Genomic DNA, 16,531 nt, shown 5'->3' on the forward strand with positions numbered 1-16,531 from the left:
ACACTAAAGCACCGAAGCAAACTCTAGTTACAAACGTTCTGAGCTGTTCACATGTAATGATAGGTAAAACAAGCACACTGTACATAGCACTGAAGCAAGCACTGGCTGCAAAAGTCCTGAGTTGACCGGCCAGGCAAAGCCAGAGACGGTTGTGTCGGCTCACAAAGTATGAATACTTATGTGAAAAACTACAGAAACAAGCTCAGTAGCAAAAAGTTTAAACATAAACCCGGTTTAATGGCACTTGGTAAATGCCGAAAACATAGAACAAGGAATTTATGTCTGGTTTTAAATTTATGATTCACATACAACATCGAATATAAACACTACACACTGTCAAAAATGAGGGTGTATACAGCATGAAGTTGATTGACAACATAATTTACACCTGTATCTTAAAGAACTCGCGCAATAACTTACTGTTAAACTGACAATGGAAGAATGACACATCAGAATTAGAAGGTTACATCAAAGTATGGTTGAACCATCAACATAAGAACGTCACATCGATATAAGAATGTCACATCAATATAAGAACGTCACATCGATACAAGAATGTCACATTAACACCTTAATGTCACATCAATATAAGAATGTCACATCAATATACTAATGTCACATAAACATTGAAATGTCACATCAATATAAGAATGGCAAATCAATATAAGAATTCACATAACATTAGAATTTCACATCAACTCAAGAATGTCAAATCAACATATGAAAGACACTTCAGTATAAGAATGTAACATAACCATTATAATGGCACATAATGTAAAAGTCTTATCGATCAACACAAGGCCCCAAAATAAAGCGTCAATGTATTGAATATTTCATTTTCCATTGGTTTCCCGTGAAAAGGCCTGATCCAGTTTAGCAATCAAGCCATTGTGCCATCAGTGAGGTGTTACCCATTGTGTCGTCACTAAGTTGTCACCCATGGCCAAAAGTGCTCAATGGAAGACAGATATGTGCGGCCTTCGGACTGAAATTGTAATAAACAACAAAATATCAATCATATTTATGTATCTTGATGACAAAATCATTATCCTTTAACATAACAAGATCAGCATCATCAACAGCACCACCATCATCGTTTTAACCATCTTCATTACAATTTTAATCATTAACTTTAATATCAATTAAAGTTTATATCTTTGTTGTACGAATGCCATTCGAACGAACTAGAGAGATATTTCAATTATGATATTTCCATTTAATAGTATCTTTATTCAAGTTCTAAAATTCAATCAAACAATGTTTTGATCAATTCGTACCATTGCAAATGCCACTGATGGAGCATCGTCCAGGTTGCGAGAGGTATCACTTCGAGTTACAAGTTGGGACGCTTACGGTTCCATGGACACTGAAATATTGAACCACATATTGGTCAAGTGAGGGTTAGGTTTTAAAATTATTACCATGATTAAAAATAAAGTCGATCAATGGTAATAATTTGTATTTAGGATAATATGGAATTATGTAATCTTATTGTTAGATGGTCGTGCACAACTGTTAAGAATGAACGTCATTTCATATCTGAGTAAAAACCCAAAGTTTCTAAGTCGATAACATAGAGGTATGTAACGTTATAGTTTGATGGCCGTAAAAAATTGTATCAAGTCAACTGAATAAATAATATAAAAGTTAACTGTGAAAATCCCAACTTACAAGAAAACACTGTACCCAAAATATAAACCCAAGGTTCCTAAGTCTATATGGGGTCATACTTTTTATTTAGTATGCTATGGGGGTGTAACCTAATTGTGTGATGGTTCTGAACAACGCTGTAAAGTATGAACGCCGACAACAACGCTTAAACGATAAGTATAGCCCTCCTTATTCTTCGAAAGGTCAAGCTAGAAACACTACGACCATTTTGCAAAACCGAATTGACAATCAATAACACTAGTATCCCCTGTACACTGACTGTAAGCATTTTTCATCACTATTACAATTGACCATATATAACCGAATGACTGTTGTATCATTTATTTCAAACTAAAGTTTTAAACACAATGCTGACCTGCGCCTGTCCAAGTATAATACGTGACATGTCATCCAAAGCTTAATGCATGGGACATCGATTCCAAACCGGATGGCGGTACACACGCTGAAACATTGAACGAACGCAGTCACTTATATTAAAAGAAAGTTAAATATATAGTTAAATCAAATTACATCATCAAATAAACAGATGATAACCATATGAATTAAAGAGCTATTGAACAAATATCATTCAAATTCAATTAAAATATGCCCATTTAACAAATTTAGTCATAATATCTTTTTTTTTTAATTGCTTTTAACTTCCATTTCATGAGCCTTTCCTACCAGTTTATTGTAAACGTTTAGACTTAAACAAATGAAGCCCATCCCATGTGAAACATTTTATCTAAAACTATTATATTTTGACATACACGAAAATGAAAATCAAACATTTTCTGCTACTTGGGTTCGGTTATAGAAATCTTGGGAAAGGATGCTGGCACCTTTTAGCATTTTCACTGTAAGATTTCTATAACCAACAGAAAATGCCTTTTTAATTATCATGTATTTAGAAAATAAAAAGATTAATTCAAACAATTATTGGTATGTTTAAAAAAGTTATTGATTTAATAACAACATTTCAAAATGCTGCCCATATACTTCAAGTAATTCATCATAAGGCTATGAAATATAAAGTGACCTGCTTAGTGAAAACATTCTTTTAAGATGAATCGTTTAAAAAAAAACAATGCTGATCAAAAAAAGTGAGCAAAATAATACACATCTTTTTTGATGAAGTTGTCCACATAACCTTACGCAAACCTGACTCCAACTGTAGCCGCATTACGCCTCTTCGCCAACTCCACTGCCAAAGGCATCTCTTCCGGTTGGATGGTTGGCCACTTCTGGTACCGTTGACGCTGTAACATTGATATTTATATGAAAAACCGATGCAGCCACTTATTTCAATAAGTAGTTTATATATAAAATAAACAAGTATCATAATTAAATAAACAATTGTTAAACATGTGAATAAAGTAGTCCTAAACTTATGTCATTCGAAATCAATTAAATTATATTTTTTAAACAAATATTTTTATATATGAATTAAATCAGTTTAATATTGTTTTGCACTCTCATTTCATGAGCCTTTCCTACCAGTTTAATTATTAACTACGTTATACTTTTACAAATGAAGCCCCTCCAATGTGAAACATTTTATTTAAAGATATTATATTTTGACATACACGAAAATGAAATAAACATTTTCTGCTACTCGAGTTCGGTTAAAGAAATCTTAGGAAAGGATGCTGGCACCTTTTAGCATTTTCACTGTAAGATTGCTAAAACCAACAGAAAATGCCTTTTCAATCTTCATGTATTTAGAATTGAAGAATTATTGATACGTTTAATGAAGTAATTGAAATGCTGTCCATATTCTTTAATTAATTCGACATTAGGCTATGAAATATAAAGTGACCTACTTAGTAAAAACATTCTTTTAAGATGGATTATTTAAAAAAAACAATGCTGATCCAAACAGTGAAAAAACAAACTTATACGAAAATATGAGCAAAATAATACATATCTTTTTTGATGAAGTCTCCACATAACCTTACGCAAACCTGACTCCCACTGTAGCCGCATTACGCCTCTTCGCCAACTCCACTGCCAAAGGCATCTCTTCCGGTTGGATGGTTGGCCACTTCTGGTACCGTTGACGCTGTAACATTGATATTTATATGAAAAACCAATGCAGCCACTTATTTCAATAAGTAGTTTATATGTAAAATAAGCAAGTATCATAATTAAATGAACAATTGTTAAACATGATAATTAAGTAGTTATAAACAGATATCATTCGAAATCAATAAAATTATGTTCATTTAACAAATATATTCATATTAATTAAATCAGTTTAATATTGTTTTGCACTCTCATTTCATGAGCCTTTCCTACCAGTTTAATTATTAACCACGTTTATACTTCTACAAATGAAGCCCCTCCAATGTGAAACATTTTATTTAAAAATATTACATTTTGACATACACGAAAACGAAAAACATTTTCTGCTACTTGGGTTCGGTTAGAGAAATCTTGGGAAAGGATTCTGGCACCTTTTAGCATTTTCACTGTAAGATTTCTAAAACCAACAGAAAATGCCTTTTCTATAATTTGAAGAATTATTGATATTTTTTTTGATAAAATAAAATTAAATAATTGATTTAATAAGAATTTTTAAAAATGTTGTCAATATACTTTAATTAATTCATCATAAGGCTATGAAATATCAAGTGGCCTATTAGTAAAAACATTCCTTTAAGATTTATTATTTAAAAAAAACAATGACGATCCAAATAGTGTAAAAACAAACTTATACAAAAAAGTAAGCAAAACAATACATATCTTTTTTGATGAAGTTGTCCACATAACCTTACGCAAACCTGACTCCCACTGTAGCCGCATTACGCCTCTTCGCCAACTCCACTGCCAAAGGCATCTCTTCCGGCTGGATGGTTGGCCACTTCAGGTACCGTGGACGCTGTAACATTGATATTTATATGAAAAACCGATGCAGCCACTAATTTTCAATAAGTAGTTTATATATATAAAATAAGCAAGTATCATAATTAAATAAACAATTGTTAAACATGATAATTAAGTAGTTATAAACCGATTTCATTCGAAATCAATAAAATTATATTCATTTAACAAATATATATTCATATGAATTAAATCAGTTTAATATTGTTTTGCACTCTCATTTCATGAGCCTTTCCTACCAGTTTAATTATTAACCACGTTTATACTTCTACATATGAAGCCCCTCCAATGTGAAACATTTTATTTAAAACTATTATATTTTGACATACACGAAAATGAAATAAACATTTTCTGCTACTTGGGTTCGGTTAGAGAAATCTTAGGAAAGGATGCTGGCACCTTTAAGCATTTTCACTGTAAGATTTCTAAAACCAACAGAAAATGCCTTTTCTATAATTCGAAGAATTATTGATATTTTTTTGATAAAATAATTGATTTAATAAGAATTTTTAAAAATGTTGTCCATATACTCTAATTAATTCATCATAAGGCTATGAAATATCAAGTGGCCTACTTAGTAAAAACATTCCTTAAAGATTTATTATTTAAAACAAACAATGCTGATCCAAATAGTGCAAAAAAAAAATATACGAAAATATTAGCAAAATAATACATATCTTTTTTGATGAAGTTGTCCACATAACCTTACGCAAACCTGACTCCCACTGTAGCCGCATTACGCCTCTTCGCCAACTCCACTGCCAAAGGCATCTTTTCCGGTTGGATGGTTGGCCACTTCAGGTACCGTGGACGCTGTAACATTGATATTTATATGAAAAACCAATGCAGCCACTTATTTTCAATAAGTAGTTTATATATATAAAATAAGCAAGTATCAAAATTAAATAAACAATTGTTAAACATGTGAATTAAGAAGTTATAAACTTATATCATTCGAAATCAATTAAATTATGTTCTTTAAACAAATATTTTCATATGAATTAAATCAGTTTAATATTGGTTTGCACTCTCATTTCATGAGCCTTTCCTACCAGTTTAATTATTAACTACGTTATACTTTTACAAATGAAGCCCCTCCAATGTGAAACATTTTATTTAAAGATATTATATTTTGATATACACGAAAATGAAATACACATTTTCTGCTACTCGAGTTCGGCTAAAGAAATCTTAGGAAAGGATGCTGGCACCTTTTAGCATTTTCACTGTAAGATTGCTAAAACCAACAGAAATTGCCTTTTCAATTTTCATGTATTTAGAATTGAAGAATTATTGATACGTTTAATGAAATAATTGATTTAATAAGAACCTATAAAATGTTGTCCAAATTCTTTAATTAATTCAACATTAGGCTATGAAATATAAAGTGACCTACTTAGTAAAAACATTCTTTTAAGATGGATTATTTAAAAGCAAAACAATGCTGTTCCAAATAGTGAAAAAACAAACTTATACAAAAAAGTGAGCAAAATAATACATATCTTTTTTGATGAAGTCTCCACATAACCTTACGCAAACCTGACTCCCACTGTAGCCGCATTACGCCTCTTCGCCAACTCCAGTGCAAAGGGTATCTCTTCCGGTTGGATGGTTGAACACTTCAGGTACCGTGAACGCTGTAACATTGATATTTATATGAAAAACCAATGCAGCCACTTATTTCAATAAGAAGTTTATATTTAAAATAAGCAAGTATCATAATTAAATGAACAATTGTTAAACATGATAATTAAGTAGTTATAAACAGATATCATTCGAAATCAATAAAATTATGTTCATTTAACAAATATATTCATATTAATTAAATCAGTTTAATATTGTTTTGCACTCTCATTTCATGAGCCTTTCCTACCGGTTTAATTATTAACCACGTTTATACTTCTACAAATGAAGCCCCTCCAATGTGAAACATTTTATTTAAAAATATTATATTTTGACATACACGAAAACGAAAAACATTTTCTGCTACTTGGGTTCGGTTAGAGAAATCTTGGGAAAGGATGCTGGCACCTTTTAGCATTTTCACTGTAAGATTTCTAAAACCAACAGAAAATGCCTTTTCTATAATTTGAAGAATTATTGATATTTTTTTGATAAAATAAAATTAAATAATTGATTTAATAAGAATTTTTAAAAATGTTGTCAATATACTTTAATTAATTCATCATAAGGCTATGAAATATCAAGTGGCCTATTAGTAAAAACATTCCTTTAAGATTTATTATTTAAAAAAAAACAATGACGATCCAAATAGTGTAAAAACAAACTTATACAAAAAAGTAAGCAAAACAATACATATCTTTTTTGATGAAGTTGTCCACATAACCTTACGCAAACCTGACTCCCACTGTAGCCGCATTACGCCTCTTCGCCAACTCCACTGCCAAAGGCATCTCTTCCGGCTGGATGGTTGGCCACTTCAGGTACCGTGGACGCTGTAACATTGATATTTATATGAAAAACCGATGCAGCCAATAATTTTCAATAAGTAGTTTATATATATAAAATAAGCAAGTATCATAATTAAATGAACAATTGTTAAACATGATAATTAAGTAGTTATAAACCGATTTCATTCGAAATCAATAAAATTATATTCATTTAACAAATATATATTCATATGAATTAAATCAGTTTAATATTGTTTTGCACTCTCATTTCATGAGCCTTTCCTACCAGTTTAATTATTAACCACGTTTATACTTCTACATATGAAGCCCCTCCAATGTGAAACATTTTATTTAAAACTATTATATTTTGACATACACGAAAATGAAATAAACATTTTCTGCTACTTGGGTTCGGTTAGAGAAATCTTGGGAAAGGATGCTTGCACCTTTAAGCATTTTCACTGTAAGATTTCTAAAACCAACAGAAAATGCCTTTTCTATAATTCAAAGAATTATTGATATTTTTTTGATAAAATAATTGATTTAATAAGAATTTTTAAAAATGTTGTCCATATACTCTAATTAATTCATCATAAGGCTATGAAATATCAAGTGGCCTACTTAGTAAAAACATTCCTTAAAGATTTATTATTTAAAAAAAACAATGCTGATCCAAATAGTGCAAAAACAAACTTATACGAAAATATTAGCAAAATAATACATATCTTTTTTGATGAAGTTGTCCACATAACCTTACGCAAACCTGACTCCAACTGTAGCCGCATTACGCCTCTTCGCCAACTCCACTGCCAAAGGCATCTTTTCCGGTTGGATGGTTGGCCACTTCAGGTACCGTGGACGCTGTAACATTGATATTTATATGAAAAACCGATGCAGCCATTTATTTCAATAAGTAGTTTATATATAAAATAAGCAAGTATCAAAATTAAATAAACAATTGTTAAACATGTGAATTAAGAAGTTATAAACTTATATTATTCGAAATCAATTAAATTATGTTCTTTAAACAAATATTTTCATATGAATTAAATCAGTTTAATACTGGTTTGCACTCTCATTTCATGAGCCTTTCCTACCAGTTTAATTATTAACTACGTTATACTTTTACAAATGAAGCCCCTCCAATGTGAAACATTTTATTTAAAGATATTATATTTTGATATACACGAAAATGAAATACACATTTTCTGCTACTCGAGTTCGGTTAAAGAAATCTTAGGAAAGGATGCTGGCACCTTTTAGCATTTTCACTGTAAGATTGCTAAAACCAACAGAAATTGCCTTTTCAATTTTCATGTATTTAGAATTGAAGAATTATTGATACGTTTAATGAAATAATTGATTTAATAAGAACCTATAAAATGTTGTCCAAATTCTTTAATTAATTCAACATTAGGCTATGAAATATAAAGTGACCTACTTAGTAAAAACATTCTTTTAAGATGGATTATTTAAAAGCAAAACAATGCTGTTCCAAATAGTGAAAAAACAAACTTATACAAAAAAGTGAGCAAAATAATACATATCTTTTTTGATGAAGTCTCCACATAACCTTACGCAAACCTGACTCCCACTGTAGCCGCATTACGCCTCTTCGCCAACTCCAGTGCAAAGGGTATCTCTTCCGGTTGGATGGTTGAACACTTCAGGTACCGTGAACGCTGTAACATTGATATTTATATGAAAAACCAATGCAGCCACTTATTTCAATAAGAAGTTTATATTTAAAATAAGCAAGTATCATAATTAAATGAACAATTGTTAAACATGATAATTAAGTAGTTATAAACAGATATCATTCGAAATCAATAAAATTATGTTCATTTAACAAATATATTCATATTAATTAAATCAGTTTAATATTGTTTTGCACTCTCATTTCATGAGCCTTTCCTACCGGTTTAATTATTAACCACGTTTATACTTCTACAAATGAAGCCCCTCCAATGTGAAACATTTTATTTAAAAATATTACATTTTGACATACACGAAAACGAAAAACATTTTCTGCTACTTGGGTTCGGTTAGAGAAATCTTGGGAAAGGATGCTGGCACCTTTTAGCATTTTCACTGTAAGATTTCTAAAACCAACAGAAAATGCCTTTTCTATAATTTGAAGAATTATTGATATTTTTTTGATAAAATAAAATTAAATAATTGATTTAATAAGAATTTTTAAAAATGTTGTCAATATACTTTAATTAATTCATCATAAGGCTATGAAATATCAAGTGGCCTATTAGTAAAAACATTCCTTTAAGATTTATTATTTAAAAAAAAACAATGACGATCCAAATAGTGTAAAAACAAACTTATACAAAAAAGTAAGCAAACAATACATATCTTTTTTGATGAAGTTGTCCACATAACCTTACGCAAACCTGACTCCCACTGTAGCCGCATTACGCCTCTTCGCCAACTCCACTGCCAAAGGCATCTCTTCCGGCTGGATGGTTGGCCACTTCAGGTACCGTGGACGCTGTAACATTGATATTTATATGAAAAACCGATGCAGCCACTAATTTTCAATAAGTAGTTTATATATATAAAATAAGCAAGTATCATAATTAAATGAACAATTGTTAAAAATGATAATTAAGTAGTTATAAACCGATTTCATTCGAAATCAATAAAATTATATTCATTTAACAAATATATATTCATATGAATTAAATCAGTTTAATATTGTTTTGCACTCTCATTTCATGAGCCTTTCCTACCAGTTTAATTATTAACCACGTTTATACTTCTACATATGAAGCCCCTCCAATGTGAAACATTTTATTTAAAACTATTATATTTTGACATACACGAAAATGAAATAAACATTTTCTGCTACTTGGGTTCGGTTAGAGAAATCTTGGGAAAGGATGCTTGCACCTTTAAGCATTTTCACTGTAAGATTTCTAAAACCAACAGAAAATGCCTTTTCTATAATTCAAAGAATTATTGATATTTTTTTGATAAAATAATTGATTTAATAAGAATTTTTAAAAATGTTGTCCATATACTCTAATTAATTCATCATAAGGCTATGAAATATCAAGTGGCCTACTTAGTAAAAACATTCCTTAAAGATTTATTATTTAAAAAAAACAATGCTGATCCAAATAGTGCAAAAACAAACTTATACGAAAATATTAGCAAAATAATACATATCTTTTTTGATGAAGTTGTCCACATAACCTTACGCAAACCTGACTCCAACTGTAGCCGCATTACGCCTCTTCGCCAACTCCACTGCCAAAGGCATCTTTTCCGGTTGGATGGTTGGCCACTTCAGGTACCGTGGACGCTGTAACATTGATATTTATATGAAAAACCGATGCAGCCATTTATTTCAATAAGTAGTTTATATATAAAATAAGCAAGTATCAAAATTAAATAAACAATTGTTAAACATGTGAATTAAGAAGTTATAAACTTATATTATTCGAAATCAATTAAATTATGTTCTTTAAACAAATATTTTCATATGAATTAAATCAGTTTAATACTGGTTTGCACTCTCATTTCATGAGCCTTTCCTACCAGTTTAATTATTAACTACGTTATACTTTTACAAATGAAGCCCCTCCAATGTGAAACATTTTATTTAAAGATATTATATTTTGACATACACGAAAATGAAATAAACATTTTCTGCTACTCGAGTTCGGTTAAAGAAATCTTAGGAAAGGATGCTGGCACCTTTTAGCATTTTCACTGTAAGATTGCTAAAACCAACAGAAATTGCCTTTACAATTTTCATGTATTTAGAATTGAAGAATTATTGATACGTTTAATGAAATAATTGATTTAATAAGGACCTATAAAAAAGTTGTCCAAATTCTTTAATTAATTCAACATTAGGCTATGAAATATAAAGTGACCTACTTGGTAAAAACATTCTTTTAAGATGGATTATTTAAAAGCAAAACAATGCTGTTCCAAATAGTGAAAAAAACAAACTTATACAAAAAAGTGAGCAAAATAATACATATCTTTTTTGATGAAGTCTCCACATAACCTTACGCAAACCTGACTCCCACTGTAGCCGCATTACGCCTCTTCGCCAACTCCAGTGCAAAGGGTATCTCTTCCGGTTGGATGGTTGAACACTTCAGGTACCGTGAACGCTGTAACATTGATATTTATATGAAAAACCAATGCAGCCACTTATTTCAATAAGAAGTTTATATTTAAAATAAGCAAGTATCATAATTAAATGAACAATTGTTAAACATGATAATTAAGTAGTTATAAACAGATATCATTCGAAATCAATAAAATTATGTTCATTAAACAAATATATTCATATTAATTAAATCAGTTTAATATTGTTTTGCACTCTCATTTCATGAGCCTTTCCTACCAGTTTAATTATTAACCACGTTTATACTTCTACAAATGAAGCCCCTCCAATGTGAAACATTTTATTTAAAAATATTATATTTTGACATACACGAAAACGAAAAACATTTTCTGCTACTTGGGTTCGGTTAGAGAAATCTTGGGAAAGGATGCTGGCACCTTTTAGCATTTCCACTGTAAGATTTCTAAAACCAACAGAAAATGCCTTTTCTATAATTTGAAGAATTATTGATATTTTTTTGATAAAATAATTGATTTAATAAGAATTTTTAAAAATGTTGTCAATATACTTTAATTAATTCATCATAAGGCTATGAAATATCAAGTGGCCTACTTAGTAAAAACATTCCTTTAAGATTTATTATTAAAAAAAAAAACAATGACGATCCAAATAGTGTAAAACAAACTTATACAAAAAAGTAAGCAAAACAATACATATATTTTTTGATGAAGTTGTCCACATAACCTTACGCAAACCTGACTCCCACTGTAGCCGCATTACGCCTCTTCGCCAACTCCACTGCCAAAGGCATCTCTTCCGGTTGGATGGTTGGCCACTTCAGGTACCGTGGACGCTGTAACATTGATATTTATATTAAAAACCGATGCAGCCACTTATTTCAATAAGTAGTTTATATATAAAATAAGCAAGTATCATAATTAAATGAACAATTGTTAAACATGTGAATTAAGTAGTTATAAACTAATATCATTCGAAATCAATTAAATTATGTTCTTAAAACAAATATTTTCATATGTATTAAATCAGTTTAATAGTGTTTTGCACTCTCATTTCATGAGCCTTTCCTACCAGTTTAATTATTAACCACGTTTATACTCATACAAATGAAGTCCCTCCAATGTGAAACATTTTATTTAAAACTATTATATTTTGACATACACGAAAATGAAATAAACATTTTCTGCTACTTGGGTTCGGTTAAAGAAATCTTGGGAAAGGATGCTGGTACCTTTTAGCATTTCCACTGTAAGATTTCTAAAACCAACAGAAAATGCCTTTTCTATTTTCATGTATTTAGAAAAGAAGAATAATAATTTGAAGAATTATTGATTTTTTTGATAAAAGAATTGATTTAATAAGAATTTTTAAAAATGTTGTTGATATACTTTAATCACTTCACCATATGGCTATGAAATATCAAGTGGCCTACTTAGTAAAAACATTCCTTTAAGATTTATTATTTAAAAAAAACAATGACGATCCAAATAGTGTAAAAACAAACTTATACAAAAAAGTAAGCAAAACAATACATATCTTTTTCGATGAAGTTGTCCACATAACCTTAAGCAAACCTGACTCCCACTGTAGCCGCATTACGCCTCTTCGCCAACTCCACTGCAAAGAGCATCTCTTCCGGTTGGATGGTTGGCCACTTCTGGTACCGTGGACGCTGTAACATTGATATTTATATGAAAAACCGATGCAGTAACTTATTTCAATAAGAAGTTTATATATAAAATAAGCAAGTATCATAATTAAATAAAAAGTTGTTAAACATGTGAATTAAGTAGTTATATACTAATATCATTCGAAATCAGTTAAATTATGTTCTTTAAACAAATATATGCATATGAATTAAATCACTTTAATATTGCTTTGCACTCCCATTTCATGAGCCTTTCCTACCAGTTTAATTATTAACCACGTTTATACTCAAAGTATACTCGAAGTCCCTCCAATGTGAAACATTTTATTTAAAAATATTATATTTTCATATACACGAAAATGAAATAAACATTTTCTGCTACTTTGTTTCGGTTAGAGAAATCTTGGGAAAGGATGCTGCCACCTTATAGCATTTTCATGTATTTCTTAAAACAACAGAAAAGCCTGTTTGCAATTCTTGTTATTCTAAATTTCTATATTTTTATTAATTATGATACGAAGACTATTTTTTTCTCTCAAACAATTATTGATTTCATTATGAACCTAAGAGTACTTAATATATTTTTCCCAATTCATTGTAGTTCATAAATGATTAGCTTTTGAAACATAAAGTGATCTATTTAGAGAAAACAGCTTAAGCTTGCCTTTTATGGGAAATGATCCTAAAAATGCAGATAGAGCAATAACTAAAAAAGAGATGTTTGGGGTTTAAACTCATTCAAATAAACAAGAAAAAGAGCAAAATTAAACTTGCCTTTCGTTGATGTTTCCATGGCAGCTGCATAGGGCGAAGGTAAATAGGTCGTGGTTGTGCGTCAATGAATCATGAAGAGGCGTCAGCGACTATTTGAACTATATTAAACTGATTTTAAATACTTCCGGGCAGAGCACTCATATATAAAATCGTTCACAGAAAAATGAAGATAAAGCTGACATTCTTGTAAATATTTCGATATTTAACTGTTAAGCTGGTACCTTTTGAATGATCCAATGTCCTGAACGATTTCTTTTACAACCAGCAAGTGAATGAAAAGCGAAAAACTCAATGGAAACAGTTCCGCATAGTCCAACACAATATTAAATCTAAGCACAACCCAAAAGAAATAGCCTGGAAACAGACAAGATTTTCCTCATGGCAGCCACTATAACAATTTGTTTTTGTTATCTTTCCCGCTTCAACTGTCCAATGTATACCTAACACAGGTATTGATATGCAAGGTTGACCACATATGACTCCGTTCACTCAAACCTAATTGTACACATGTCCAGGGGCTAGAATACATTGTTTGAATACAATATAATCCTTTCACCGTCTATTTTGTTTGGATATTTAAAATTTAGAGTGGTTGCTGTCCTGGCACTGATTAGATGAATTATGTTAATATAGCGTGTATTGTACCGGTGGGCGAAGTTAAAGTATGCATTTATTTTGTTTAAAAAAGGTCACAAGTTTTTATTGGCCAATCAGCATTATGAACAGAACAGAACAGAAGTTTATTTTGACTTATGCAACAAAGCATCTCGTCAAACAAATATATACAACTATGCCTTTGGCCGATTATACAAAATAATTATTGATATGATCAAAAGACACAAACGTTCATGAGCAAAAAACTTCATAACATCTGGTATGTATGCGAGCGTACCGACTTAGACAACAGAACGTGTATTGCTTGTTTCCCAGTCCGATACCATACATTTGTATGAGAAAAATGTCAGGAAAGCACAGGGAACAAAATTTCTGTAGTATTAAGAACGTCCTTGTAACATAAGTAGGTGCACGATTTGCACGAGATCTACCAGTTGAAATATCCGACAGAAAAACAGTTGTGTGTGCAATTTATCAAACACTTTTGCAGGCATATGATTGGCCGGCTGGAGGTACCTGTTGTCTAAAAATTATTCAATTTAACCGAGCTAGTCCAGTTTGATTTAATTTCATGATTTCTACGTATATCACCCTAGGTGGAACAGCATAGTAGCAACTGAAATTCTGACTCAATATAATTCTGTGGACATAATTTACGTTCTGCCCTTATTTTGTTGAAGACTTGTCGACGGATCTACCTCGTCTCGAGAGAGGTCTAAATAATATATATAGTATAAGTTTTTCTCCACGAAATATTGAAAAAACGAGTAACTGTTTCTGACTTATACGACGATAAGTGTATTGCATATATTAATGAGGAAATAAATGCATTACTGAATAAATACAGATTTATAAATTGATGAATAGAAATATTTTTTTCCGAAAGATAAACATTAGATTATTATTATAGCTTTTCTAAATACAATGTATAAGCTAGTGGGATTACTCGAAATTCTCGTGCACAATCCGCTTACAAGAAGACACTTTCAATAGCCCTGCTAGGGGTATGGTCGTATAACTGCATGATCAATGATGCATGTAACATCGACACGTTAACCCTTATATTGACAGACTATCTTAGCAATAAAGGTAATAAATATTTTACAAAAAATCGAACAGTGCCAATATTACCATTTTTTGTGAAGGCGATGCAAATAAAAAAGATTGGCATGATAACGATAGCAATACTTGCCTTTGGCCATTAGAGCTAGAAACTACAATTAGCTATCATTTTATATCCCTAATATACATATACTACAATGGAGAATAATCATCTGTCAGAACAAAATGTCGATTTTTTTGGATTTTTTTTCGAATCATGTTACGTTTTACAGTACGGTTATCTTAGGCTACCTTTATGAATTCACTTCGATACTGAAGACTGCAGTAAGATGCACCACACGCATACAATTTAGAAAACAAGCGTGTCCATCCTTGCTTATTTCTTTAGCAAAGTTTCGGACATCGTGGTAGGTAGCAACGGCGTATACAAACGTCATTTAGCGCTTGTAGAAATGTAATGGTAAGCCTTAAAGGCAGTGCCATAAATCGTCGAGATGGTCATTGTCCCCATGTCGTGATTTTCGGGACGAACTTTAACGAAATCGTGATAGTAAGAGCTATGCTAAACGAAGAACACTTTTTACAGACTGATAAGTATTAACGTATTGAAGTATTGAAGTCAGTTTCATGGTTTCTGTTTCTAAGCTGGTTGAAGGTTGTCTTTAATGTAAGCAATTTGCATCAGTTCACATACGAGTCTAGTAATAGATTAATAAATAATACTACTAATAAAACACCTTTACAGTAATTTCAAATCGTTGAAAAGTATTGAATTATTAAATATTCGTCTAGTGACCACGTTGAAATACGTCATATACTCTGTCATTTTTTCCATGAACGCGTAGACGCGGTTGCGAGGCGTTGGCACTACCACGTTTACTGCGTCTGCTTGACGCACGCCTCCAGCACTGAGACTGGGAGTGCTAGACGGTTATATTGAAGCGTACGTGTTCTGGTTGTGGCGGTGCGCGTTGACGTAATTGAGGGTTCACTGTGTTGCAAGTTTTGTGTTATTTTCATCCATTTGATCATACGTTGTCATTCCACTAAATTACTAAAGCAGTTTCGATGTACATTTTTTGTATTCAAAAATATAACGAAGACATCGCAACTCCCAGCATGTAGCATGCTAACGAATTAGCTAAAAATATTGATGATTTAGAGAACGTTTTCATTCATCATACATGCCATACCGGCGGGGGGGGGGGGGGGGGGGAAATCCCCCGGAATTTCGAAGCATCCCGCGGTTCCCCGGTTAGGGATGAATATCCTCCAAAATTAAAGATTATGAAAATGGCGATTATGAAAGTCCCCTAGTATGGGACTCAAATCCCCTGGAATTCTGAACAAAATTCTGGGGAGCCTTTCAAAAAT

Source organism: Mya arenaria, chromosome 8 (assembly GCF_026914265.1).
Source record: "Mya arenaria isolate MELC-2E11 chromosome 8, ASM2691426v1".
NCBI classification, from domain to species: domain Eukaryota; kingdom Metazoa; phylum Mollusca; class Bivalvia; order Myida; family Myidae; genus Mya; species Mya arenaria.